At 38.0% G+C, this 27,499-nt stretch overlaps 1 long non-coding RNA gene across 2 annotated transcripts in view; it reads left to right on the top strand.

The window, feature by feature from the left end:
* Positions 1-27,499, top strand: part of LOC134739891 (uncharacterized) — a 65,160-nt gene that overhangs the window by 29,426 nt on the left and 8,235 nt on the right. The gene's annotated exons all lie outside the window — the stretch shown is intronic.

Below are 27,499 nucleotides of genomic sequence, written 5' to 3' on the forward strand. Positions count from 1 at the left end.
CACTGGTGGAACCCAGTGAGAGGAAATCGTGTCAATGGGGGGGGGGCTTCCTGTGTTGTTCTCATGATAGTAAGACCTTATGGTTTTATAAAGCATAGTTCCCCAGCACATACTCTCTTGCCTCCCACCATGCAATACGTGTCTTTGTTCCTCCTTTGCCTTCCACCATGATTGTGAGGCCTTCCCAGCCATGTGGAACTGTGAGTCCATTAAACCTCGTTTTCTTTATAAATTATCCAGTCTTGGATATTCCTTCATAGCAGTATGAAAATGGACTAATACATGCTGCAAAAGAAGCAGGTAGAGGAATAGTCAATTATGTATTTTTCTCCCACTCAGTAAATCAGCATTTCACATAAGATAGTGAACACTGAATAGCTACCTGTGGAGATATTTGGCATTCCTCCCCCTTTCAGACCATATTGGGTAAATTCTATTGTTTAGGAACAAAAGGAAAGGCAGTTTCTTGCACGCCTCAGCTTTTAGCTTATTTTTTTTTTTTTCCCACTGGCATAGTGAGGTGTGGTCCCAAGATTTTATTTATTTTTTTTTCACAAAAGTGATACCACAGTAGAGACCTGAATGAAATGAGAAAGCAAGGCACCCAAAGCTCTCCTGGAAGACATTTCCAGGTGAAAGGTACAGCTAATGCCAAGGCATTGAGGGGAAACTCCTAGGCTACTGCAGTTAGAGTGTGGTAAGAGCATCAGGGTGGATAGGAACAGAAAGGAAATTGCAGTCTCCAGTCTAAACAAGGGCCAATAGTAAGTCTCTTTATGTGGTATTTGCTCCGGGGAATGCTGTGACCAAAGTATTCATTTATTACTGTAGCTGCCAGGAGTATTGGCTGCTTATGGCTTATGAATGACCCTTAGAAGAATGGATATGGCTCACCCAAAGTGCTACCCATTTCTGAGGGCCACAGCATCAAATTAATTGTTGATGTAGTTGTACAAAGGCCCTTGAAAAACCATGGGATGACTTCAAAGGGCTAGTCTAGCTTCAATGCTCCCCATGGAATGAATACAGACCTTCTTTGCAATTGTGTCACAGTACAATTTCTCTGCTTAATCTTGCTTTCCACACTTCTTTATAGATGTTTTCCCCAGTGCATTCTCCAATAAGCCACTAGCAAATAAAGCTTCGTCACTGAGTTTGCTTCTAGGAAACCTAATCTAGGATATATGCTATGGTATGAAGAAATTATTTCTTGATAGTAAAACACATTGAACACTTTTGACAAGGGGGAATAACATGATCTGCTACATATATTAAAATTTCACATGTGATGTTGTGTGGAGAAAAGACCAAAGGGAGGCAAGCATGAAAACAGAGAGGCAAATTAGGGAGTCTGCAATGAAGTGGCTGTGACTGCCTGAGGAGTTCTTCCTGCCTGCTGGAAAATGAAAGACCACAGCATTATAGTAGAGAAAGAGTTTAACAGATATGAAAGCGGCCATGCCACGTGGGAGATGGAGTTCATCCTCAGATTATCTCCTCCAAAGCTCCTATGTTAGGTTTGTTTGTTTGTTTCTTTCTTTCTTTTTCTTTCTTCTCTTTCTTTCTTTCTTTCTCTCTTTTTATGAGCAACAAGGCTGTTTATTTCACCTGGGTGCAGGCGGGCTGAGTCCAAAAAGAGTCAGCAAAGGGTGGTGGATTATCATTAGTTCTTACAGGGTTTGGGATAGGCGGCGGAGTTAGGAGCAATGTTTTGCTGGCAGGGAGTGGATCTCACAAAGTACATTCTCAAGGGTGGGGAGAATTACAAAGAACATTCTTAAGGGTGGGGGAGATTACAAAGTACATTGATCAGTTAGGGTGGGGCAGAAACAAATTACAATGGTGGAATGACATCAGTTAAGGCTATTTTCACTTCTTTTGTGGATCTTCAGTTGCTTCAGGCCATCTGGATGTATACCTGTAGGTCACAGGGGATATGATGGCTTAGCTTGGGCTCAGAGGCCTGACATTCCTGTCTTCTTATATTAATAGGAAAAACAACAACAACAAAAAAATAGTGGTGAAGTGTTGGAGCAGCAAAATTTTTGGGGGTGGTATGGAGAGATAATGGGCGATGTTTCTCAGGGCTGCTTTGAGCCGGATTAGGGGCGGCGTGGGAACCTATAGCGGGAGAGATTCAACTGAAGAAAGATTTTGGGGTAAGGGGTGATATTGTGGGGTTGTTAGAAGGAGCATTTGTCGTATAGAATTATTGGTGATGATCTGGATGCGGTTCTGTATGAATTGAGAAACTAAACGAAAGACACAAGGTCCGAATAAGAGAAGGAGAAAAACAGGTATTAAATGACTAACAATTGGGAGGACCCAGACATCCAATTAGAGAGTGCCCAAGGGAGTTCAGCATAATTACTTGCTTGGTTAGTGAGTTTTGGGGCTCTATCCTTGATAGAGTCCTCCTTTTTAAGTTGGAGGCTGAGCTTGGTGAGGTGTGTTTTTAAAAGACCATTAGTCCATTCTACCTTTCCCGAAGATTGAGGACGGTAAGGGGCATGAAGATTTCACTGAATACCAAGAGCCTGAGAAACTGCTTGGGTGATTTGACTAGTAAAGGACTGTCAGTTATTGGACTATATAGAGGTGGGAAGGCCAAACCGAGGAATTATGTCTGACAGAAGAGAAGAAATGACCGCAGTGGCCTTCTCAGACCCTGTGGGAAAGGCATCTACCCATCCAGTGAAATTGTCTACCCAGACCAAGAGGCTTTTTAGTTTCCTGACTCGGGGCATGTGAGTAAAGTCAATTTGCCAATCCTGGGCAGGGGCAAATCCCTGAGCTTGGTGTGTAGGGAAGGGAGGGGGCCTGAACACTCCCTGAGGAGTAGTAGCATAGCGGATGGAACACTGAGAAGTGATTTCCTTGAGGCTAGATTTCCACAATGGAAAGGAAATGAAAGGTTATAAGAGGCAGGCTAGTGGCTTGTACTATAGCATAGCCTGCCTTTGCTGGTGTGTGGCGACTAGGCCTGATGGAACTGCCATCAATAAACCAAGTGTGATCAGGGTGAGGAACAAGAATGAAGGAAATATAGGGAAATGGAGTGAATGTCAGCTGGATCAGAGAGATACAGTCATGGGGGTCAGGTGTGGTATCAAGAATAATGTGGGAAGCCGGATTGAAGTCCGGGCCAGGAACAATGGTAACTATGGGAGACTCAACAAAGAGTGAATACAGCTGAAGGAGCCGTGGAGCAGAAAGTATATGTGTCAGGTGTGTGAGGAAGAAAATAGATTTTGGAAGTTATGAGAACTGTAGAGAGTGATTTGAGCATAGTTTGTGATTGTGAGAGCCTCTAAAAGTATTAGGGCGGCGGCAGCCGCCGCACAGAGACATGGTGGCCCGCCTAAAACAGTAAGGTCAAGTTGTTTGGACAAAAAGGCTACAGGGTGCAGTCCCGGTCCTTGTGTAAGAATTCCGACTGCACAGCCCTGCACTTCAGCTGTGTGTAATGAAAAGGGTTGGGATGAGTTAGGGAGAGCTAGTGTGGGGCAGCTTCTAGGGCTGTTTTTAAGGAACAGAAAGAGGAGTGGTGAAAGGATTTAGGATCTATGGGGTCAGCTAGGTTTGCTTTTGTGAGTTTCTATAATGGTTTAGTCAGGATGGTAAAACTAGGTATCCAAAGGCGGAAGTACCTAACCATGCCTAGGAAGGAAAGGAGTTGTTGTTTTGTAGAAGGAGTTGGGGTTTGGGAGATTAGCCGGACATGATCAGCAGGGAGAGCACATGTGTATTCACGAAGAATTATGCCGAGATAGGTAACAGATGAGGAAGAAATCTGGGCTTGACTGAAGTAATGGGGGCTGTCTGCAAAGCCTTGCGGCAGTACAGCCCAGGTAATTTGCTGAGCCTGATGGGTGTCAGGGTCAGTCCAAGTGAAAGCGAAGAGAGGCTGGGATGAAGGGTGCAAAGGAATAGTAAAGAAAGCATGTTTGAAATTCAGAACAGAATAATGGGTTACAGAGGGGTTGTGGAGGGAGGTATTGAGGATAGGAGAGTATGTGGCTTTGGCACCACGGGGTGGATAGGCAAGACAATTTGGTTGATAAAGCGCAGATCCTGAACTAACCTGTAAGACTTGTCCAGTTTTTGGACAGGTAAAATTGGGGAATTGTAGGAGTTTATAGGCTTTAAAAGGCCATGCTGTAACAGGCAAGTGATAACAGGCTTTAATCTTTTTAAAGCGTGTTGCGGGATGGGATATTGGCATTGAGCAGGGTAAGGGTGATTAGGTTTCTATGGGATGGTAGGGGGTGCATGATCAGTCACCAAGGAGGGAGTAGAAGAGTCCTATACTTGTGAATTAAGGTGGGGAGATCCAAGGGGAGGATGTGAAGGAGGCTTTGAACTGGGGAAAAGGGCAGCAATGAGGTGTGGCTATAGCCTAGGAATAGTCAGGGAAGCAGATAATTTAGTTAAAATGTCTCAGCCTAATAAGGGAGCTGGGCAGGTGGGGATAGCTAAAAAGGAGTGCTTAAAAGAACATTGTCTAAGTTGGCACCAGAGTTGGGAAGTTTTAAGGGGTCTAAAAGCCTGGCCGTCAATACCCACAACAGTTATGGAGGCAAAGGAAATAGGCCCTTGAAAAAAAGGTAATGTGGAGTGGGTAGTCTCCGTATTGATTAAGAAGGGGACGGACTTACCATCCACTGTGAGAGTTACCCGAAGCTCGGCATCTGTGATGGTCCAGGGGGCTTCAAAGGTGATCGGGAAGCGTCAGTCTTCAGCCGCTAATCCAAGAAGATCTGGGAAGGAGTCAGTCAGAGAGCCTTGGGCCAGAGTTCCAGGGGCTCTGGGAGTGGCTGCCGGGTGAGTTGGACAGTCTGATACCCAGTGGGGTCCCGTACAGCTGGGACATGGCTTAGGAGGAATCCCGGGCTGCGGGCATTCCTTGGCCCAGTGGCTAGATTTCCAGCACTTTAAGCAAGCTCCTGGGGCAGAAGTTCTGGAGGAACCCCTGGCAGCTGCAGTTCAGGCGTTTGGAAGTTCTTGTGTGCTGGAGATGTGACTGGGGTTTGTCTCACAGTGGAGGCAAGTAATTGCAACTCTTTTCCATTATTGTACACCTTGAAGGCGAGGTTAATTAAGTCCTGTTGTGGCGTTTGAGGGCCGGAATCTAATTTTTGGAGATTTTTTTAATGTCAGGAGCGGGTTGGGTAATAAAATGCATATTAAGAATAAGGCGGCCTTCTGGCCTCTCTGGGTGTAGGGTGGTAAAGTGTCTAAGGGTTGTTGCTAAGCGGGCCATGAACTGGGCTGGGTTTTTGTCTTTACCTTGGGTAGTTTCTTTAAGTTTGTCATAATTAACAGCTTTGTAAGCTGCCTTCTTAAGCCCTTCAACTAGGCAGGAAACCATGTAATCTCGCCTAGCTATACCTGGGGAATCTGCCTGATAGTTCCATTGGGGATCTTCTCGGGGAACTTCTCTAATGCCTTCCTGGAGGTCTGGCTCATGAAATAGGTGGTTATCAGCGTGAGATTGGGCTGGAGAAAAAACTCTTTCCCATTCATCTGGGGAGAGGGTAGAAATTAGGATGACATTTAAGTCACTCCAGGTTAAATTGTAGGACAGAGTTAGATATCAGAATTCCTGTATATATTTAGTGGGGTCTGATGAGAAACAGCTTAAACACTGGCTGATTTGGGAAAGGTCTGATAGAGAAAAGGCACATGTACCCTGACTATCCCTTCAGCTCCAGCCACCTCTCTAAGAGAAAATTGTTGGGCAGGTGGGGGAGGGCTAATTGCAGAACGAAACTGTAAACCAGACCAGGTGTGAGGAGGGGAGATGACAGAAAGATTATAGGTGGGGGAGAAGAGGCTGAGGAAGAATTGGGGCCTGGCTCAGCCTGGCGAGGAGCAGCCTGGGGAGAAGGGGAGAGGTCAGATGAGTCTGTAGAAAAGGAGGATTCAAAGGACTCAGAGTGTGGGGTGGAGACTGAAGGAACAGACAGGAGAGAAACAAGAAATATTTGGGATGAGTCGCATTGGGAGCAGAGACTAGGGAGGGACCAATGTGTAAAAGAATGCCTGGACGTCAGGCACCTCAGACCATTTGCCCATTTTTCGACAAAAATTATCTAGATCTTGTAGGATGGAGAAATCAAAAGCGCCGTTTTCTGGCTATTTGGAAACATTATCGAGTTTGTATTGGGGCCAAGTGGTGTTGCAGAAGAAAAATAAGACGCGTAGATTTTAGGTCAGGTGAAAGTTGAAGAGGTTTTAAGTTCTTGAGAACACAGGCTAAGGAAGAAGGAGGAATGGAGGGTGGAAGTTTGCCTGTAGTGAAGGAGGCCAGTTTAAAGAGAAGGGTAGAGACACAGAGAAGGGGGTGGGGAGCAGCCCTGGGCTGCAATGTGGGTGAGCAGCCAAAGCAGGCATCCCAGCAATTGACTTGCCACCAAGGGAATGTGCGTGAATGACCAAGGCAGGCGTCCCGGCAGAGATCAGACACCAATGGAATGTGGGTGAATAATCAGGCAGGCGTCCCCGCAATAATTATACACCAAGGGAAGGCTGCCTTCCTGAGTCCATGACCGGCGCCCGAGTTTTGGGTCCACGGATAAAATGTGTCTCCTTTGTCTTTACCAGAAAATGAAAGGAATTGAAATTAAGGGAAGGGAGAGATTGAAGGGTGGCGCCAAGATTTAAAGGAGAAAGAAGTTGTGGGATAGTGAGAGAGGTTGGAGAAGAGAGTAAAAAGAGGCCGCTTACCCGATTTAAAATTGGTGAGATGTTCCTTGGGCTGGTTGGTCTGAGGACCCGAGGTCGTAGGTGGATCTCTTCATGGAGTGAGGGTGAGGACAGGGGACTGGTCTCCCGAAGGAGTCCCGCTGACCCAGGTCTTTGGCACCAAACATCTCACACATCCGTGTGAAGAGACCACCAAACAGGCTTTGTGTGAGCAACAAGGCAGTTTATTTCACCTGGGTGCAGGCGGGTTGGGTCCGAAAAGAGAGTCAGCCTATGTTAGGTATTTTTCAAACACAGTTTGCGGGAAGGGGCAGGTGTGGCTAGGCACACTGCTGATTTGTTGGGACCGAGAGGAAATCACAGGGGCTCAAGGCTGTCCTCCTGAGGGCTTGAATGCCTTCCAGGCGGGGCCACAGGAGCAAGATTGGTGAGTCCAGGTGAAGCAATGGGTATCAGACATGCAAAAAAAAAAAAAAAAAAAAAAAAGATCCCGAACTGATATCTCAAAAGGCCAATCTACAATAATACTTTTATATGAAGAAATAATTGGGGATGTTGCATATCTTATAACCTCCAGATTCATGGCTGACAATAATTTATGTCTGAGTCTTAGTAGGTCTCAGGCTCCTCTCCTCACCCCAGCCTGCTGGCCTCCCATTAGCTTTACAAAAGTGATTGAGTTTCTGAGTTTTGGGGCAAGGCCTATTATCATTTAAACTACAGCCTAAATGCCTTTTAAAGTTAGCTTGGACCAATAGCCCAGGAATAATAAAGGGTAATGCAAAATGTGGAATGGGTTCATTCAGTTTGCTCTTAGAATTTTCTCACTGATCCAACTTTTGCAAAGGCAGTTTCATAGTCAGGAATATTTATGACACCAGAAAGTTAATGAAGCAAAAGCTACAGAAATACAAGGAGAAAAAAATGAAAAGACAAAAGTATTATGTGGGATTAATTCATCTCTTTCACTCAAGGTCAATCAAGTAGAAAATAAGTAATAATAGCAAACCAAAATTACATGCTTATATGATTACTAAGGTAGTGTTAATTGATATACTGTGCCCTATATTTTGAAAACAAAGACTGCACCTTTACTATTGGCTAGTAATAAACATCATCCAAATATAAAAGTTTCTAAAGAAAATGTAAACATGTTTCAAAAGGCAGAAAAAGTACAGGTCTCTATCACAATGCTATAAAACCAGAAATTCATTGCAGAATTAGAAACAAAAGCAAAATAAATAAATAAATAAATAAATAAATAAAAAATAAAAAACCTTTAGGTAAGCATTGTATAAAAGAGAAAATGTAGATATTCCAGAATATCTAGAAATACAGCAATAATTATTATATTTCAGACCTAAAAAATATACAGAGATATTTTCAGAGAAAAAGATCATGGTCTTAAATATATGTAAAAGCATGAAATAATGCAAATAAACCATTATCTAATGTAACACTATATTTCAAGCCTATGGATTATAAACACAGATTCATTTGGAGAAAAAAAATTGACTAGTGTTTAAATAAAATGAATAAAAACAATGGCCACACTTTAGATATACCTCAAGGTCAACTGCCCATACCCACATAGCCAACATGTAAATCATCCGGATTTTCTTGAAATGTTAGCTGCAATTATAAATAAATTATAAACAAAGCAAAAAATGTCAGTTTTATACCTTTGTCAGTGTGAGTCAGTGAAATTAATCCAATCAGCTATAGACAAATCAGCTTAAACAGCTCTACTTATCTCAAAACGGATGTTTACACATAACAGCCAATCACATAAAAGGTCAAATACGTCCTTCTTTTAGCTTAATAAGCTGTGTTGTAACTGTTGTGAACAGGACCTCTTATCACTTTCCATTTGAGGTTCCTTGGTCCTTGAACTGTTCTTTTATATGAACAATGAACTTTAAACTTTTTTGTTTTTTTATTTTTTTGTTTTTTTGTTTTAAGACGAAGTCTGGCTCTGTTGCCCAGGCTGGAGTGCAGTGGCGTGATCCTGGCTCACTGCAAGCTTCACCTGCCGGGTTCACGCCATTCTCCTGCCTCAGCCTCCTGAGTAGCTGGGACTACAGGCGCCCGCCACCACGCCCAGCTAATTTTTTGTATTTTCAGTAGAGATGGGGTTTCACCATGCTAGCAAGGATGGTCTCCATCTCCTGACCTTGTGATCCGCCCACCTCAGCCTCCCAAAGTGCTGGGATTACAGGCGTGAGCCACCGCATCCGGCTGAACTTTAAAAATTTTAAAAAATTTTGACCTGATTTTATTTTGACCCTAGCTACCTAGAAAAACAGTAAAGCTGGATTCTTAACTCTCTCTTTACACCAAAGTAAATTTCAGGTAAAGCCAGATATAAGTGCAAAATATGAATTCACAGAAGTACTCACACTAAATTTGAGATTGAAATAAACTAAACTTTGAAAGAAGTTCCTTAGGCATAATCCAGGAGTTATAAATAATGACACCTTAACGATTTCAAGTCATTGCATACAAAAGTGCCAGAAACCATCACCACTCTCACAACACAAACAAATAAAAAACCTAGTAAGCGGGGGGGAATTCTATCACACATTTAATATACACATGGCTGATTTAGTCTGTATGTAACAAATTCTTGCAAATCTATAAAACAAGTAATCCAAGAAAACATGGGACAAAGATCATGACTAAATTACAGGAAGTAAAGATGTGTTTTAACATAAAAACATGCTTAATGTTTCTAAGAAAAATACAAATTAAATAATTTAGAAGACACTATCTTTAACCTGTTGTTAGTATAACATTGAATAGAAGACTGTGTTGGCAACGGTATGAGGAAGCAGGCCCACTTTGAAGTTGTTGGTAGGAGTGGAAATTGATACAGTCTCTCTGGAGGGCAAATTGACTGTATCTGTCAATGTTTAAAATTCTCTTATCCAGAAATTTCACTTCTAGGAGTTTAACCACCTGATGGACTCACACATATGTGCAAGAATGTGTATACAAGACTATTAACAGAAGCCTGTTTTAGTAAAAACAAAAGACTGGGAAAACCTAAATATCTATCTCCAGAAGTTAATATGGCACAACCGTTAAGTGATGTTACGAGGTTTAAAAAGAGCAAAGTGCTATTCTTTGTGAGAAGGAAGAAAGGATTGCATATGTATATGTATATGTATATGTATATGATGTGTATGTGTATATGTAAGGACATACAAATCTGTTTTGAGAGTTTGCCTCTAGGAAGGCAAGATGGGGGACTAGTTTTCGCTGTATATCCTTTGGGTTCTTTGAAGTTAACTTATTTATGTTATCGTTAAAGATAATTCAGAAAATATGAAGGGAGCAGATTTATAGTTAAGTTCTCTTAAACTTTCAAAAAATACATATCATTGCTGATATTATAAATTGTTCCAGGGTACATAGTAACCTGAAAAGTTTTTCATCTCATTACAAAAGACCAGCCTAATAAAGTTTGAGAATGTTGGGTTAAAAAAAGTGAGATACTATAACATACACATGGACAATGGCCAGGCTATATATGACTATAGAACACTGACCCACAATCTCTGCATCAACCAGCCCAGAATGGTCAGAACTTGTTCAGCTCAAGTCAATGAGTGCCGGCTTCTCCATTTTTCCCCTGCTACCAACTCAGGACAAACCAAAAAAGCCAAATACATTCTAGGATCCAATCACATGAGATTCTCCACTTCTAGTTGTCACACCTTCATCTTTTCCATGCCAACATCTTCCAGTTAGAGCCTACCTGAAAGCCTTCCTCTTTTTCACTATGATTCAGCTTTCAAATTCCCCTGCCTGCCTTTAAATCTCTGCTAAATACAAGTGATGATGGCTGACTCTCTTGCTATACCAAGATCCAAATAAATAGTCTCTGTTTCTTCTCATTTAGATGGTCTTTGTTATTTTCACAGCAGTTAAACAGGTCTCTTAAATGCTGGACTTCACAGAGGCTTTAACATGGGAATGTGTCCCATACACCTCTAATCCTGGGAGGCAAATGTAATTTTTCTTATATTTGTTCTACCACGCATTCTTCTTTTTCTTGGAGCACATTCTGGAAAATGTGTTCATGCAAATTGTTCCCAGTGCAATTCTTTTTAGTTTCTTAATTACCCTTCTGGAGCAATAAATAATGGAGCCTGGGCAAATATCAATAAATTCGTGGTTTTTTTCCCACATTCCTTTGTAAGTCTAATTGTATTGGGCTGAACTTACATTAGATGTAAGTGATATTATAATTTTAAATTAAATCATGACATATACTGTATTTCCTTTTTTAATAAAAGGAGGGATGATTGCCTTGCCATCATCACTCATTTATAAGCAGTTATAAAACAAATATTCTTGATTTCTCTCTTTGGCCACTTGTATTTTCTACATTTGAATGCTGATGCGTGGCAAAGACTCTTTGCCTTTTCCTTCGTCATTTTCAATTCCTCCCTTCTCCTGAAGGGGAAATACAGATAAATAAGAGGCTAAATTCTCCACGTTGAAAATAGGGAAGAAACTCCCTCTATCCCTTTTTTTTTTTTTTTTTAAAGAAAATTCACTTTAGAAACTTGTAAACTCTTTCTCTGTGACTTTGAAATGTACAAAAATACTTTTAAAAGCTAAATAAGTCTCTTGCTACCTTCATGACCCAGGAAGACCTCTTTCAAAAACCTGAGAGCCATATCTTGGAAATGTAACCATCAAGGAAGATAGCATCCCTATGTCTCAGTTTCTGTGGGAGAGCTAGAGCCTAACTTGAATGGGTGTTTGCACCTTATGACTATCTTCTGTCATAATGATATGGGAAGTTTGTTATTCCTTTGGATAAAGCCAATTAACTAACACAAATGGTCACCCCAATTACTATGTAAATTTAGAATAAACTGTTCCAGAAAGAGGTCCAGATCCAGACCCCAAGAGAGGTGGATCTTGTGCAAGAAAGAATTCAGGTCGAGGCCATAGAGTAAAGCAAAACAAGTTTATTAGGAAAGTGAAGGAATAAAAGAATGGCTTCTCCAAAGAGCAACTGCGAGGGCTGCTGGTTGCCCATTTTTTTGGTTATTTCTTGATTACATGCTAAACAAGGCACTGATGATTTATGCCTTCCCCTTTTAGACCATATAGGGTAAATTTTTGATGTTACCATGGCATTTGTAAACTGTCACGTTGCAGAGTGTAACAGTGAGAACAACAAGAGGTCACTGTTGTCGGCATCTTGGTTTTGGTTGGTTTTAGCCGGCTTCTTTACGGCCAACTGTTTTATCAGCAAGGTCTTTATGACCTGTAGTTTGTGCTGCCCTCCTATCTCATCGGTGACTCCAGAATGCCTTAACTGTCTGGGAATGCAGCCCAACAGGCCTTATTTTACCTAGCCCCTATTCAAGATGGAGTTGCTGTGGTTCAAATGCCTCCGACAAAACTATGTGCAACAAATGGTGCTGTCAAGTTCTCTTACCTGAGAACTAATTGTTTATCTTAGAACCATATATATAATGGGTTGAAACTCCGTGGATCTATAAATGTTGGTGAGACTCCTTTCTGTCTGCAATCTCTTAGCAGATTGCCTGGGATGCACACCACTTTCTGGTTTAATGCTTATTCAATAATAAATAAAACTGGTTTTTTTTTTCTCCTCTTTGTGGAGTGGTTTTCTGGGTTGGGAGAGGATTTTGTTTTTAATTATTCTTCCCCAACACTACCTTTCCCTGAAAGTAGTATTTCTAGATGGCTTGGATGGTAGCAGAAACTCTGGGTTACCAGGCTATAGATGGGTGGGCCAAGACAGAGCTGAGGAAGTTAATAAGGTAGTCCTTTGGAAATAATCAATAGATGGTGCCTGAGAGAGCTTAAGTGCAGTTCCAGTTGTATTATTTGCAGATATATAGAGAAGGTTGTTATGATTGAGAGATTAATATAGAGAAAAAAAAATCTCGCTGAACTCCTAGTTAAGGAAATGGAAGAAGGAAGGAGAGCCTGACAAAGAGGAAACAAAGGAAGAAAAAAACCTTGAAGGTGCAGGTTAGTGGAGAAAGATCTTCAAGACACAACAGTTTCAGATAGTTGTTAGTTTTAGTTACTTCTGTAAAGAGGATGAGAATGAGGAGAACAGAGAAATCTGTCACTTATATGTCAAGTAGAAAGTTTTTTGTAGACAAAAATTTTGCAAAGTAGTAGGTATTTAAGCATTTTGAAACTACTTCAGTTTTCAAGCTTAACGGGAATGAGGTAGAATTCCTTTCAAGAATTTTATAGAACTTATTGAAGACAGTTATCCTGTACCTTTGTATTCTCTTGTTTAGACTAAACCATATAATTCACTTCAGTTCTGCTTTTGCTGAGGTTTCTATTATTCAGTTTTCCTGACACCTTCCACACATACTTCAGCTAGTCAATACCCATCTTAAAAATAATCTCTGGTCTTTTCTAATATTCTAGTAATATTAAGACCTGTCCAGATTACATTCTAACTCTTTTAAAAAAATAACTGACATTACATATTTATTGATTCAGGCAAAGTTAATAGTTACTTGGGGCAACTATAACATGGTTGGTTAATTTTGAACTTGCCATTTCATAGAACATGGAATCTTTGTTAAACTAAATTCTTCCATTCTAGACTTGGCAATTTAAAAAATCTAAACATTAGAATTTTATTTTTTCATGTTCACTTTTATTTGGCTAGAATCAGCTTATTATTTCTAGCAAAACTTTTTGAATGTCAATGTTATTGAAACTATCAGCTGTGCTCTCAATTCTGTATTATTAACAAGTTTAATAAGTATGTCTTTTATTTTTCCTCTGGATGAGACATTGACTTTCATTCACTATTCTCCAGAACAATCCACTATTCAGAAAGAAAGCAGGCATTACAAAATTCAAAATGTTATTCAATACATGGTATTATTATAGTATATTATTAGGTAAAGTATTTTTTCAATTCATATGTATATTATTTATATTAAAGTATTTTTTCAACTCATATGTATATTACTTACATATGCCAGGTACTGCTCTAAATAGAAATACTAGCCCAGTTAACTTTTATCATAGCCCTATGAGGTAATGCCATTATTATTCTGATTTACAGATGACTAAACTGAGGCAGAAAGTGGTTACATAATTTGTCCAAAATTAGTCTTAGATAATAAATAGCAGAGCCAGGATCGGAACCTAGAAATTCTCACTCCAGACAAGTGCTATATAACCAAGCTCGATCTCCATTCCATGTCAATGTATAACTCTGCAGCAACACCACACTTTTATTACAAATTCAATATTACTGTTAGTAATGATAGAAAAGTCAATGTTATTGATAGTATTGATAAAACCTTTGGAAGTATGATTAAATGCTTTTTATGTTTATGTTCAAAAATTTAGTTTGTCAAATATTGTCATTAGTCCTAGAAAACCCATTTTTAAAATAGTAGTAATTAAATAGCAGAGCATAAGCAAGACATTGTGAAATGAAAAGTGATTTAATTTCCATAACTGGATTTGAGCCTTTTTATTTTGGAATAAAACTGTAAGTACTTAAATATTTTGAGCTCAATCATTTATTAAGATAGAGGGAATTCACACCTCTCTCGGTATTAAATTGTTCAGGCTGTCTGGCTTCACAGCAGTTTACAAGAAGCTAGTGAATTGATTTATAGCGTGAAGGCTATCTTTGCAACCACAGAAGCTAGCTGTTCTATTATTTGGTAACTGGAATCTTAGACTGTAAAAACACAGTAAAATCTTTAGTGAGAAGAACATGCCCTCACAATCTGTTGTTCACATACAGAGCTCATGTAAAATTTAAAGTAAATCATCTGAAAAATAAAGATATTTTAAGACGAAAGTGGAGTCACATTTACTCTCATTTTCTGTGTTCAGCCATTATCTCAGACTGATTTTCAAAGTGTTTTTGTTAACACACATATATTAGAAAAACTGCTAGGTAAACTAACACAAATGAAGATGTCTGTAGAAACGGACATAAAGATGGGAACAATAGACACTGTGGAGGTAGGGAAAAAAGGGAGGTGTGGGTTGAAAAACTACCTACTAGGTACTGTGCTTAGTGAGTTGGGCACTTAGTGAGATAGTAATCTGGGCAATGGGATGTGTTACCCCAAACGTCAACATCACACAGCATATCCATGTGTACCCCGAGTCTAAAATAGAAGTTGAGCCTGTAATCCCAGGACTTTGGGAGGCCGAGGCAGGTTGATCACGAGGTCAGGAGATCAAGACCATCCTGGCCAACATGGTGAAACCCCTTCTCTACTAAAAAAATACAAAAAATCAGCCAGGCATGGGGTGCCTGTAGTCCCAGCTACTCGAGTGGCTGAAGCAGGAGAATTGCGTGAACCCGGAAGACAGAGCTTGAAGTGAGCCGAGATCACTCCACTGCACTCCAGCCTGGGCAACAGAGCAAGACTGTCTCAAAAAAAAAAAAAAGAAAAGAAAAGAAAAATAAAAGTTGAAATGATAAAAAAAAAAACATGGTTTATTCCTCTTAAAAAAAGCAAATTTAAATATAATAAGTGACAAAACTTATATTTGTACTTGACATTGTTTTTGCAGTCCTGATAATTTATTTTTAAATATTTAAGTATTATTTTAGGACTAATTTCTAATTCTTGATGCCCAGAAATTAAGTCATCATTTTCAAAATTTCTAGTGGACTGGGCTAGAAATTTAACTTTTCACTCTGACTTTTCCTCTCTTGAATATAAAAAAATAGAGACATTCATATCTTTCCCCTTTATCTGACAGAAAAGTTCTGATATAAATACACGAGATTTGGGTTTTACCTGTCATTTTGGGGAGAATGCCATTTTTTATTTATCAGTGACTAATTGAGAAATGATTGGATCTTATATATCTTTAGTAAGAAGCCTTTACATTTATTTTCTGGCACCATTGTTATTTAACATCAAACAATTGAAAGGCAATTCTTAAATAATGGATAATACAAAAGTGAATGGCTACTGAAACAGATGCTAAAAATAAAAATCTCATACTTTCACCTAAATATAAAATTGAACAGGAGGCCGAGGAGGAAGGATCACGAGGTTAGGAGATGGAGACCATCCTGGCTAACGTGGTGAAACCCCGTCTCTACTAAAAATACAAAACATTAGTTGGGTGTGGTGGCGGGCACCTGTAGTCCCAGCTACTCAGGAGGCTGAGGCAGGAGAATGGCGTGAACCCGGGAGGCGGAGCTTGCAGTGAGCTGAGATCGCGCCACTGCACTCCAGCCTGGGTGACAGAGCGAGACTCCATCTCAAAAAAAAAAAAAAAACTGAATAGATTATTTCTACAGAAAAAAGTTCTTTGAAAGTTAATCAGCATAATAATTTTAACATCACATATAAAAATGTTGAAATATTAAATTATGAAAAATGAGATTCATATCAACTGGGAAATGCAACTAGATAAATAATTCTTTATGAAACAAACTCACACATCTGAGGGAGGCCATATTAGCTGTTAATCTTGTTGAGAAGGTACCTGTTTAAAGCTTCAATCTACAACATCAAACCTATTGAATTGTGCAAAACGAAATATATGTTTTAATAAGTTAGAAGTATGTTAAAATTAAATCAATTTTCACCCAAAATACAAGTTCAAAAATGTGTGGAATAATTTCAACATGTTATATAGAATTTCTAAAAGTTTTATATTCCTGTAGCAATAGCTGTCCACTCTTGGGAAGCTTTCCTGTCAAAACTAAGAAAAATAGGGTTATATACAACATGGTACCTACAATTATGAGGTGTATGGCTTACCAATTGTTTTAATTGATAGAGTAAATCATATTTACAAAATTCATACATACTAAGCACATTATATATCTTCATTTTTGCCTGTCTTCTTCCCTGAACAAACACCATAGACATTCATTGTGGATACTCTACTTGCTAGCTCTAGAAACAGATAAAATGAAGATAATCAAAGCTATATGGCTGGAAGATAGTTTTGGGCAATGTGAAATCATTAACATATTGTAAGAAAGCCTCTAATTTGTAGTAAATGTTATGTTGAAGTATTTCTTTGAAAAGATTTTTTATTAAAATACTAATTTGTTGCTTCTCAAAACATTTTGAACAGCATACAACATAGGAAAAGCTTCCCAAAAGCAGAATGACATATTGACAAGAACACTAAATTCAGTTTTCTTAATTAGTATTTTAACAACAAATATTTTCAAAGAAATATTTCAAAAAAACATTTACTTTTAAAGTGGAAGTATGGGAAATAAATGTTTATTTTACTGCCATTTCATTAGGAAATGGGGAGTGGCTGGTACACCTCAAGAATTAAAGGTTCTTAAGATTACTGTGGTTTGTTGTGTCATTTCTACGCATTAATAACTGAAGTTGAGGAGTTTATAATAGCTGATTATTTTGGAAGTAAAATTGTTAATATTTTCTCTGGAACTTTTGTTTTGAGACTTTAAAAATGTCTGTGAATTTTTTGTTGCAGTGAGGAAGATAAAATGTTTAGAAATTGCATGCTTCCCTTATTACAATATAACTTGCCTTTATGTTTGTCTAAATGGCATTGTCTTCAAGTAGGTAGAGCCCTAAATATAATATAGAATAATAGACATGAGTTTTTTAAAAATTTCAAAATACATTTGGCAATAGTTATTTAGAATTCAGAATATATTTTCTTTTATGGAAAAAGAAATAGTAAGATTTAAGTAACTCCTAAGGTTAACCATACATATATATAATCCAATGTGTAGCTGAACAATAAAATTAAATACAATAGTTTAATTTATTAAGTGGTCAGTGACTTATTTTAATCACTAAAATCCATGTTAAGACTACGTCATTTAGGCCTGGTGCGGTTGCTCATGCCTGTAATCCCAGCACTTTGGGAGGCAGAGGCGGGTGGATCTCTTGAGCTCAGTAGTTCGAGACCAGCCTGGGTAAAATAGCAAAACCCTATCTCTACAAAAAATACAAAAATTAGCCGGGAGTGGTGGCACACGCTTGTAGTTCCAGCTACTTGGAGGATCGCTTGGGCCCGGGGAGGCGGAGGTTGCAGTGAGTCGAGATCGTTCCACTGCACTCCAGCCAGACAACAGAGTGAGACCCTTCCCTCTCCCCCACCAAAAAAAGACTGTGTCATTTAAGCGTGGAATAGCTTTATACGTTCAATATATAAGAAATTTAGAGTATTCATATCAATAAAATTTGAGTACTCACATCCTATTTTCTTGACTATATATATTTAATATTGAACTTTTAAAATTGAATTTTAATTCAGACTTTTGAAATTGTCAAACAAAAACAAACAAATGTATTTAAATTCTGTTTCTAACGAAGATTGTGGCCAAAATCTTTACTCTCGTACTTAGAAATGATGAATAAATTGTAACTAAAAGTGAGGGGGGTGTGTGTGTGTGTGTGTGTAGTGTCAAAAATGAAGAAGGAGCATTTAAGGGCACAAGTTGATATTGCTTATCTAGGAGGTGATTATCAAATTCAGAAACAAACTATAATGCCCAAGAATTTGAGCCATAATGTCCACGCAGAGACAAAAGATGAGACTTCAGGAGAAATTAAACACAAAGTTGGAACTAAGGCAGCTACACAAAGTTAGCATCTTCTGCCTTTCCACCTTTGGTGATCAAAAAAAATTACAGTGACCTAATATGAGTCAAGTTGTCATATCTCTGCTCAGTTCTTGGTAGAAATAGAAATATCTCATGAGCTCAAAATGAAGAGTGTGCCATACATAGGTTTGAAGTCTGATCCAAATTTGTTTATATATGTGAATCTTGTATAAGATATGTGAATCATGAAATGGAGGCATTAAAATTGGTACTGGAGTCATAAAGATAGACATATGTGTAAGTGGAATGGAATTGAAAGTCCAGAATTAAACCCTCATAATTAAAGTCAAATTATTTTGGACAATGGTACTGTATTAGTCAGAGTTCTCCAGAGAAACAGACCAAACAAGATGTGTGTATGTATGTGTATATGTGGAATGACAGATACCAGTCTGCATCTCTCTGTCTCTCTCTCTCTCACACACACACACATGCACATTGAGAGAGAAAGAGGGAGAGATTTATTTTAAGGAATTGGCTCATGTAATTGTGGAGACTTGGCAAGCCCGAAATACGTAGAGTAGGCTGGCAGGCTTTTGACCCAGGGAAGAGTAAAAGTTCAAGCCAAAGGCAGTCTGCTGCTAGGATTCCTTCTTGCTCAGAGGTCAGTCTTTGTTCTACTAAGGCTTGCAACTGCTTGCATGAGGCCCACCCACATTATGGAACCCCTCCACGTTATAGATGGTAATCTGCTTTACTCAAAGTCTGCCAATTTAAATGTTAATCTCATCCAAAAATAAAACCTTCACAAAACACATCCAGAATAATATTTCACCAAATATTTGGGCACTGTAGCCCAGCCAAGTTGACACAAAAAAATTTACCAACACAGGTGTCAAGGCAAGAAGCAAAGGTTGTTTTTACACCAAATATTGCTGTAAAAGCTGAATACCCACAGGCAAAAAAAATGAGGTCGGACTCCTTCCTTAAACCATACACAAAAAGTGAACACAAAGTGGATCTTAGAGCTAATTTAAGAGCTGAAAATGTAAAAATCCTAGATAAAAATAGGAATAAATCTTCATGAACTTGGTCTAAGTAATGGTTTATTAGATCTGATACTAAAGCACAGTGACAAAAGAAATTTATAGGTAAATTGGACATCAAAACTTTTTAAAAAGTTGCTACAAATGATACCATGAAGAAAGTGAAAGGCAGCCCATTGGCTGGGAGAAAATCTTTGCAAATCAATCATTTATCTGATGAAGGACTAGTAGCCAGAATATAAATTCCTACAACTCAATAATTAAAAGAGAAATCACATGTTTTAAAAATGGGTAAAGGACCTGAATAGACATATCTCCAGAAAAGATATAAAGAAGACCAATAAGCACATAAAAAATGTTCAACATCATTATCCATTAGGGAAATACAAATCAAAATCATAATGAAATACCACTTCACACACACTAGAACTGCTAAAATAAAAAATATAGATCATAACAAGTGTTTATGAGGAAGTGGAGAAACTGGTACTCTCAGACACTGCTGGTGAGAATGTAAAATGCTACAAACTCTGAAAAACAGTCAGTTCCTCAAAATGCTACGCTGCTAAGCACAGAGTTACCAAATGATGCAGTAGTTCCACTCCTGGGTGTATGCTAAAATATATATGAAAATGTACATCCACATAAAACCTGTTCATGAATGTCCATATCAGCATTATTCATAACAGTCAAAAATTAGAAAAAACCCAGATGTTCCTCAACTGATGAAGGAATAAACAAAATGTGGTACATTTATACAATGAAATATTATTTGATAATAAAAAGAAATAAAGTAATGATGCATGCTCCAACACAGATAAGCCTTAAAATATTATGCTAAGTGAAAGAAGTCAGTCACAAAAGACCACATATTTCATGATGTTGTTTATATAAAATTTCCAGATAAGGCAAATCCACAGTGACAGAAAGTAGATTATTGGTTGCTTGGAGGAAGGGGTGGAGTGAAGAGTGACTTCACGACACAGGTTTCCTTTTTGGAGTGATAAACTGTTCTAAACTTAGATTGTAGTGATGATTACAGAATTCTGTGAATATACTAAAGCCATAGAATTGCACAATTTAAATCAGAAAATTGTACGGTACCGAATCTAAATCTCAATAAAGATGTTAAAAAAATTGTTCCTGGGACAATGGTACTCCTGAGAAACTTTGAAAAAATAAATGTAAAACTACTGGAGACATGTTTCCATTACTTGTGCTGCACAAAATGCATATGGAGTAAATAATTGCTTTGGAAGGTAAGATTATAATCAAATATAAAAACAATTATAAGGAAATGATTTAACAAAGGTGCAATGAGCAAATATAAAAAAGATAATAGGAAAATCTGAAACAGAAAACAAAATAGGCATACTTAATTTAGTTAGAACCATGTATGAACAGAATTCATAAGGAAACAATTAGACATTATAAAAAGAAACCAGGCTGATTTGAAAAATCATCCTGTATAAATTTCAGACATTAAATTATGATTCTTTATTATTATTATTTCCTTTTTCTTTTTTTTATTATTATACTTTAAGTTCTAGGGTACACGTGCCCAACATGCAGGTTTATTACACAGGTATACATGTGCCATGTTGGTTTGCTGCACCCATCAACTTGTCATTTATATTAGGTATTTCTCCTAATGCTATGCCTGTCCCCCATACCCCGACAGGCCCCGGTGTGTGATGTTCCCCTCCCTGTGTCCAAGTGTTCTCATTGTTCAATTCCCACCTATGAGTGAGAACATGTGGTGTTTGGTTTTCTGTCCTTGTGATAGTTTGCTGAGAATGATGGTTTCCAGCTTCATCCATGTCCCTGCAAAGGACATGAACTCATCCTTTTTTATGGCTGCATAGAATTCCATGGTGTATATGTGCCACATTTTCTTAATTCAGTCTATCATTGATGGACATTTGAGTTGGTTCCAAGTCTTGGCCATTGTGAATAGTGCTGCAATAAGCATACATACATACATGTGAATGTGTCTTTATAGTAGCATAATTTATAATCCTTTGGGTATATACCCAGTAATGGGATTGCTGGGTCAAATGGTATTTCTAGTTCTAGATCCTTGAGGAATAGCTACACTGTCTTCCACAATGGTTGAACTAATTTACATTCCCACCAACAGTGTAAAAGTGTTCCTGTTTCTCCACATCCTCTCCAGCATCTGTTATTTTCTGACGTTTTAATGATCACCATTCTAACTGGCATGAGATGGTATCTCATTGTGGTTTTGATTTGCATTTCTCTGGTGACCAGTGATGGTGAGTATTTTTTCATGTGTCTGTTGGTTGCATAAATGTCTTCTTTTGAGAAGCGTCTGTTCGTATCCTTTGCCCACTTTTTAATGGTATTGTTTGTTTTTTTCTTGGAAATTTGTTTAAGTTCTTTGTAGATTCTTAATATTAGCCCTTTGTCAGATGGATAGATTGCAAAAATTTTCTCCCATTCTGTAGGTTGCCTGTTCACTCTGATGGTAATTTCTTTTGCTGTGCAGAAGCTTTTTAGTTTAATTAGATCCCATTTGTCTATTTTGGCTTTTGTTGCCATTGCTTTTGGTGTTTTAGACATGAAGTATTTGCCCATGTCTATGTGCTGAATGGTATTGCCTAGGTTTTCTTCTAGGGTTTTTATGGTTTTAGGTCTAACATTTAAGTCTTTAATTCATCTTGAATTACTTTTTGTATAGGGTGTAAGGAAGGGATCCAGTTTCAGCTTTATGCATATGGCTAGCCAGTTTTCCCAGCACCATTTATTAAACAGGGAATCCTTTCCCCATTTCTTATTTTTGTCAGGTTTGTCAAAGATCAGATAGTTTGAAGTCAGGTAGCGTGATGCCTCCAACTTTGTTCTTTTTGTTTAGGATTGTCTTGGCTATGCGGGCTCTTTTTTGGTTCCATATGACGTTTAAAGTAGTTTTTTCCAATTCTGTGAAGAAAGTCATTGGTAGCTTGATGGGGATGGCATTGAATCTATAAATTACTTTGGGCAGTATGGCCATTTTCATGAGATTGATTCTTCCTGTCCATGAGCATGGAATGTTGTTCCATTTGTCTGTGTCCTCTTTTATTTCGTTGAGCAGTGGTTTGTAGTTCTCCTTGAAGGGGTCCTTCACATCCTTGGTAAGTTGGATTCCTAGGTATTTTATTCTCTTTGTAGCAATTATGAATGGGAGTTCACTCATGATTTGGCTCTCTGTTTGTCTGTTATTGGTGTATAAGAATGCTTACGATTTTTGCACATTGATTTTGTATCCTGAGACTTTGCTGAAGTTTCTTATCAGCTTAAGGAGATTTTGGGCTGAGACGATGGGGTTTTCTAAATATATAATCATGTCATCTGCAAACAGGGACAATTTGACTTTCTCTTTTCCTACTTGAATACCCTTTATTTATTTCTCTTGCCTGAGTGCCCTGGCCAGAACTTCCAGCTTTATGTTGAATAGGAGTGGTGACAGAAGGCATCCTTGTCTTGTGCTGATTTTCAAAGGGAAAAGGGAATGCTTCCAGTTTTTGCCCATTCAGTATGATATTGGCTGTGGGTTTGTCATAAATAGCTCTTATTATTTTGAGATACATCCCATCAATACCTAGTTTATTGAGAGTTTTTAGCATGAAGGGCTGTTGAATTTTGTTGAAGGCCTTTTCTGTATCTATTGAGATAATCATGTGATTTTTGTCATTGTTTCTGTTTATGTGATGGATTACATTTATTGATTTGCATATGTTGAACCAGCCTTGCATCCCAGGGATGAAGCCAACTTGATTGTGGTAGATAAGCTTTTTGATGTGCTGCTGGATTTGGTTTGCCAGTATTTTATTGAGGATTTTCACATTGATGTTCATCAGGGATATTGGTCTAAAATTCTCTTTTTTTATTTTATATCTGATTCTGGCCTCATAAAATGAGTTAGGGAGAATTCCCTCTTTTTCTATTGATTGGAATAGTTTCAGAAGGAATGGTACCAGCTCCTCTTTGTACCTCTGGTAGAATTCGGCTGTGATTCCGTCTGGTCCTGGACTTTTTTGGTTGACAGGCTATAAATTATTGCCTCAATTTCAGAGGTTGTTATTGGTCTATTCAGAGATTCAACCTCTTCCTGGTTTAGTCTTGGGAGGGTATATGTGTCCAGGAATTTATCCATTTCTTCTAGATTTTCTAGTTTATTTGTGTAGAGGTGTTTATAGTATTCTCTAATGGTAGTTTGTATTTCTGTGGCATCGGTGGTGATATCCCCTTTATCATTTTTTATTGAATCTCTTTGATTCTTCTCTCTTTTCTTCTTTATTAGTCTTGCTAGCAGTATATCAATTTTGTTGATCTTTTCAAACAACCAGCTCCTAGATTCATTGATTTTTTGATGGGATTTTTGTGTCTTTATCTCCTTCGGTTCTGCTCTGATCCTATTTATTTCTTGCCTTCTGCTGGCTTTTGAGTTTGTTTGCTCTTGCTTCTTCAGCTCTTTTAATTGTGATGTTAGGATGTTGATTTTAGATCTTTCCTGCTTTCTCTTGTGGGAAGTTAGTGCTATAAATTTCCCTCTACACACTGCTTTAAATGTGTCCCAGAGATTCTGGTATGTTGTGTGTTTGTTCTCATTGGTTTCAAAGAACATCTTTATTTCTGCCTTCATTTCATTATGTACCCAGTAGTCCATTCAGGAGCAGGTTGTTCAGTTTCCATGTAGTTGAGCAGTTTTGAGTGAGTTTCTTAACCCTGAGTTTGAATTTGATTGCACTGTGGTCTGAGAGAGTTTGTTGTGATTTCTGTTCTTTTACATTTGCTGAGGAGTGCTTTACGTCCAATTATGTGGTCAGTTTTAGAACTCTCGGCAGAAACTCTACAAGCCAGAAGAGGGAGGGAGCCAATATTCATTATTCTTAAAAGAATTTTCAACCCAGAGTTTCATATCCAGCCAAGCTAAGCTGCATAAGTGAAGGGGAAATAAAATCCTTTACAGACAAGCAAATGCTGAGAGATTTTGTCACCACCAGGCCTGCCTTACAAGAGCTCCTGAAGGAAGCACTAAACATGGAAAAGAGCAACCAGTACCAACCACTGCAAAAATATGCCAAATTGTAAAGACCATCGATGCTGTGAAGAAACTGAATCAAATAATGTGCAGAATAACCAGCTAACATCATAATGACAGGATCGAACTCACACATAGCAATATTAACCTTAAATGTAAATGGGATAAATGCCTCAATTAAAAGGCACAGACTGGCAAATTGGAAAAAGAGTCAAGACCCATCAGTGTGCTGTATTCAGGAGACCCATCTCACGTGAAAAAACACACATAGGCTCAAAATAAAGGAATGGAGGAACATCTACCAAGCAAATAGAATGCAAAAAAAAAACAGCAGTGGTTGCAGTCCTAGTCTCTGATAAAACAGACTTTAAACCAACAAAGATCAAAAGAGACAAAGAAGGCCATTACATAATGGTAAAGGAATCAATTCAACAAGAAGAGCTAACTATCCTAAATATATATGCACCCAATACAGGAGCACCCAGATTCATAAAGCAAGTCCTTAGAGACCTACATAGAGACTTAGACTCCCACACAGTAACAATGGGAGACTTTAACACCCCACTGTCAATATTAGACAGATCAACGAGACAGAAAGTTAACAATGATATCCAGGACTTAAACTCAGCTCTGCACCAAGTGGACCTAATAGACATCTACAGAACCCTCCACCCCAAATCAACAGAATATACATTCTTCTCAGCACCACATCACACTTATTCTATGATTCTTAAGATAAAAGTAAAGCTGGGCTGGGCGTGGTGGCTCATGCCTGTAATCCCAGCACTTTGGGAGGCCAAGGCAGGCGGATCACGAGGTCAGGAGATCGAGACCATCTTGGCTAACGCAGTGAAACCCCATCTCTACCAAAAATACAAAAAATTAGCTGGGCTTGGTGGCAGGTGCCTGTGGTCCCAGCTATTCGGGAGGCTGAGGCAGGAGAATGGTGTGAACCCAGGAGGCGGAGCTTGCAGTGAGCTGGGATTGTGCCACTGCACTCCAGCCTGGGCGACAGAGTGAGACTCTCTCTCAAAAAAAAAAAAAAAAGAGAAAAAAAAGGTAAAGCTGAAGAGAGAATGTTGAATTGGTTGGCTGGTAAAATTTCCCAGAATGTAGTCCTAAGAGATATGAAGATTAAAGATACGAAAGAGAGACTAAGGCACATGGAAGATAGAAGAGAAAATCCAATATACATATTAATAGAAGTTACCAGTGTAGCATAGGAAAGGGACAATATTTGAAATGATAATAATTGAAAGCTTTTCCAGATTGAAGAAAAATAAGAATTCTTTTAGCCTATAAGCAAAATAATTTCCAATCAGGATAATTAAAAATAAATTTATACCAATCATATTTAATTAAAACTGACAACAGGTTTTTTTGTTTGTTTTATCTTAAAGACAAATAAGAGGGAGAAGAAAGCCAGGAGAAAGGGAAAAAGGAAGAGAGAGAAAGGGAGTGAGAAGGAGAGGGAAGGACAAAGAGGCAGAGAGAGAAAGAGAAGTGGAGAGAGAGAGATTAACTACAGAGAAATAATATTTGGACTGCAGCAGATATCTCAAAATCAACAAGAAAAGTCAGAAAATAAAGAATAAATGATACACTCAAAATGCTTAGAGAAAATAGGAGATCAAGAGTTCTATACACTGTTAAATAATTCTTCAAGAGTGAGGGGGAAGAGAAGATATATTCAAATAGGGCTTTTTGTTTGTTGGATTTTAAAAAGTCACTTAAATTAAAATCAAGGATTTAATGTAGGAAGAAGAAAACTGTACTCAGAAGGTAGGAACAGGATCCATAAATGGATGGTAAGAATGAGTATTGGTAAATATGTGGTAAACATGAAGTTAAATTACAAATAATGACCGTGTATGGTTTGAAAACAAAACAATTTTAGTATTAGAAATGAATTACATGGAAGAGGTTTGTAAGTTACTTTTCTTCTATGAAGTAGGGGTATAAAGATATTGATTAATATTAGACATTGTCAGGTTTGATTATACATGTTAGAAATTTCAGGAAACCACTAAAAAAAGCTAGAAATATAATGTGAAACTTCCAATAATTTAGAGGAGAAAAAATGGAATAAAGACATTTGAGTTCAATAGACGATAACAAAAAGAAAAGAACGTAAAACCTAAAAGTAAGGTGGCAAAAATAAAATACTAAGAATCATAGTAAGAGAAAATAGAATCAACCTAACAATTAAAACATGGAAATTCTATGACTGGATTATGAATTCTCAGCTATATGCTGTTTTAAAAGGCACATCTAAAACATAGTGACATGTTCGATTTGAAAGTAACGGAGGAAAAATGATGTACCTGACAAATATTAACAAGAAGCTGGAGTAAGTATACAACTCTCAGTGAGAACTGTTTAAGCAGAAAACATTACAGTATTAAGGATAAAGAGGGTCATTGCATAATGGCAAATAAGAAAAAAACTCACAAGGAAGATACAGTATAACAAGAGAACAGATACAGAAATTAATTTTCCTATTATTTATGCATGTTTAATTCTTAAAATGTTTAAAACCAAATTAGTCTTACTGAAACACACTTCGTTTTATTCTTTGACATCTCTCCTTGAAAGTTTAGAACACATTTCTCTCACTAAGCCTTCCAGTATCAATTTTTTTTCCACCCCTTTTATAAGCTCCTCTTTTGCTATTATGTGTTGTATTGCATTTTGGGTTAGATGGGAGCACCCACAGGAGCTTTGTCTTTTATGTGTCTTTAAGTGCCATGTACCCTTACAACTATTATAAATAAATCATCATCATCATCTTGGGATGAAAGTAAAACATAAAAATGTCAACCTTTCAAACGAAAATAAGTTACCTTCCTCTCTTTAACTTTACCTTAGAGATGGCATCTTATAAAATTCTAGAAACTTTTCTAACAAGTATACAGTTTAAGTTTAAAAAGAAAAAAAATGATGTTGTATCAGCCTAGGGTAAACAACCATCCTGGTTTGCCTGGTTTTAGCAGTGAATGCCTTATATCCCAGGAAAACCCTCAGTCCTAGGCAAGCTGGTTTGTTGGTTGCCCAATAATATCACTCTTCTTTTAAGACATCTAAAGCATACATATTTTATATCTTTTATAGCAAATTACATCTAAGAAAATGTTCAACCAA

The sequence above is a fragment of the Pongo pygmaeus genome, chromosome 6 (genome assembly GCF_028885625.2).
Source record: "Pongo pygmaeus isolate AG05252 chromosome 6, NHGRI_mPonPyg2-v2.0_pri, whole genome shotgun sequence".
In the NCBI taxonomy this organism is placed as follows: domain Eukaryota; kingdom Metazoa; phylum Chordata; class Mammalia; order Primates; family Hominidae; genus Pongo; species Pongo pygmaeus.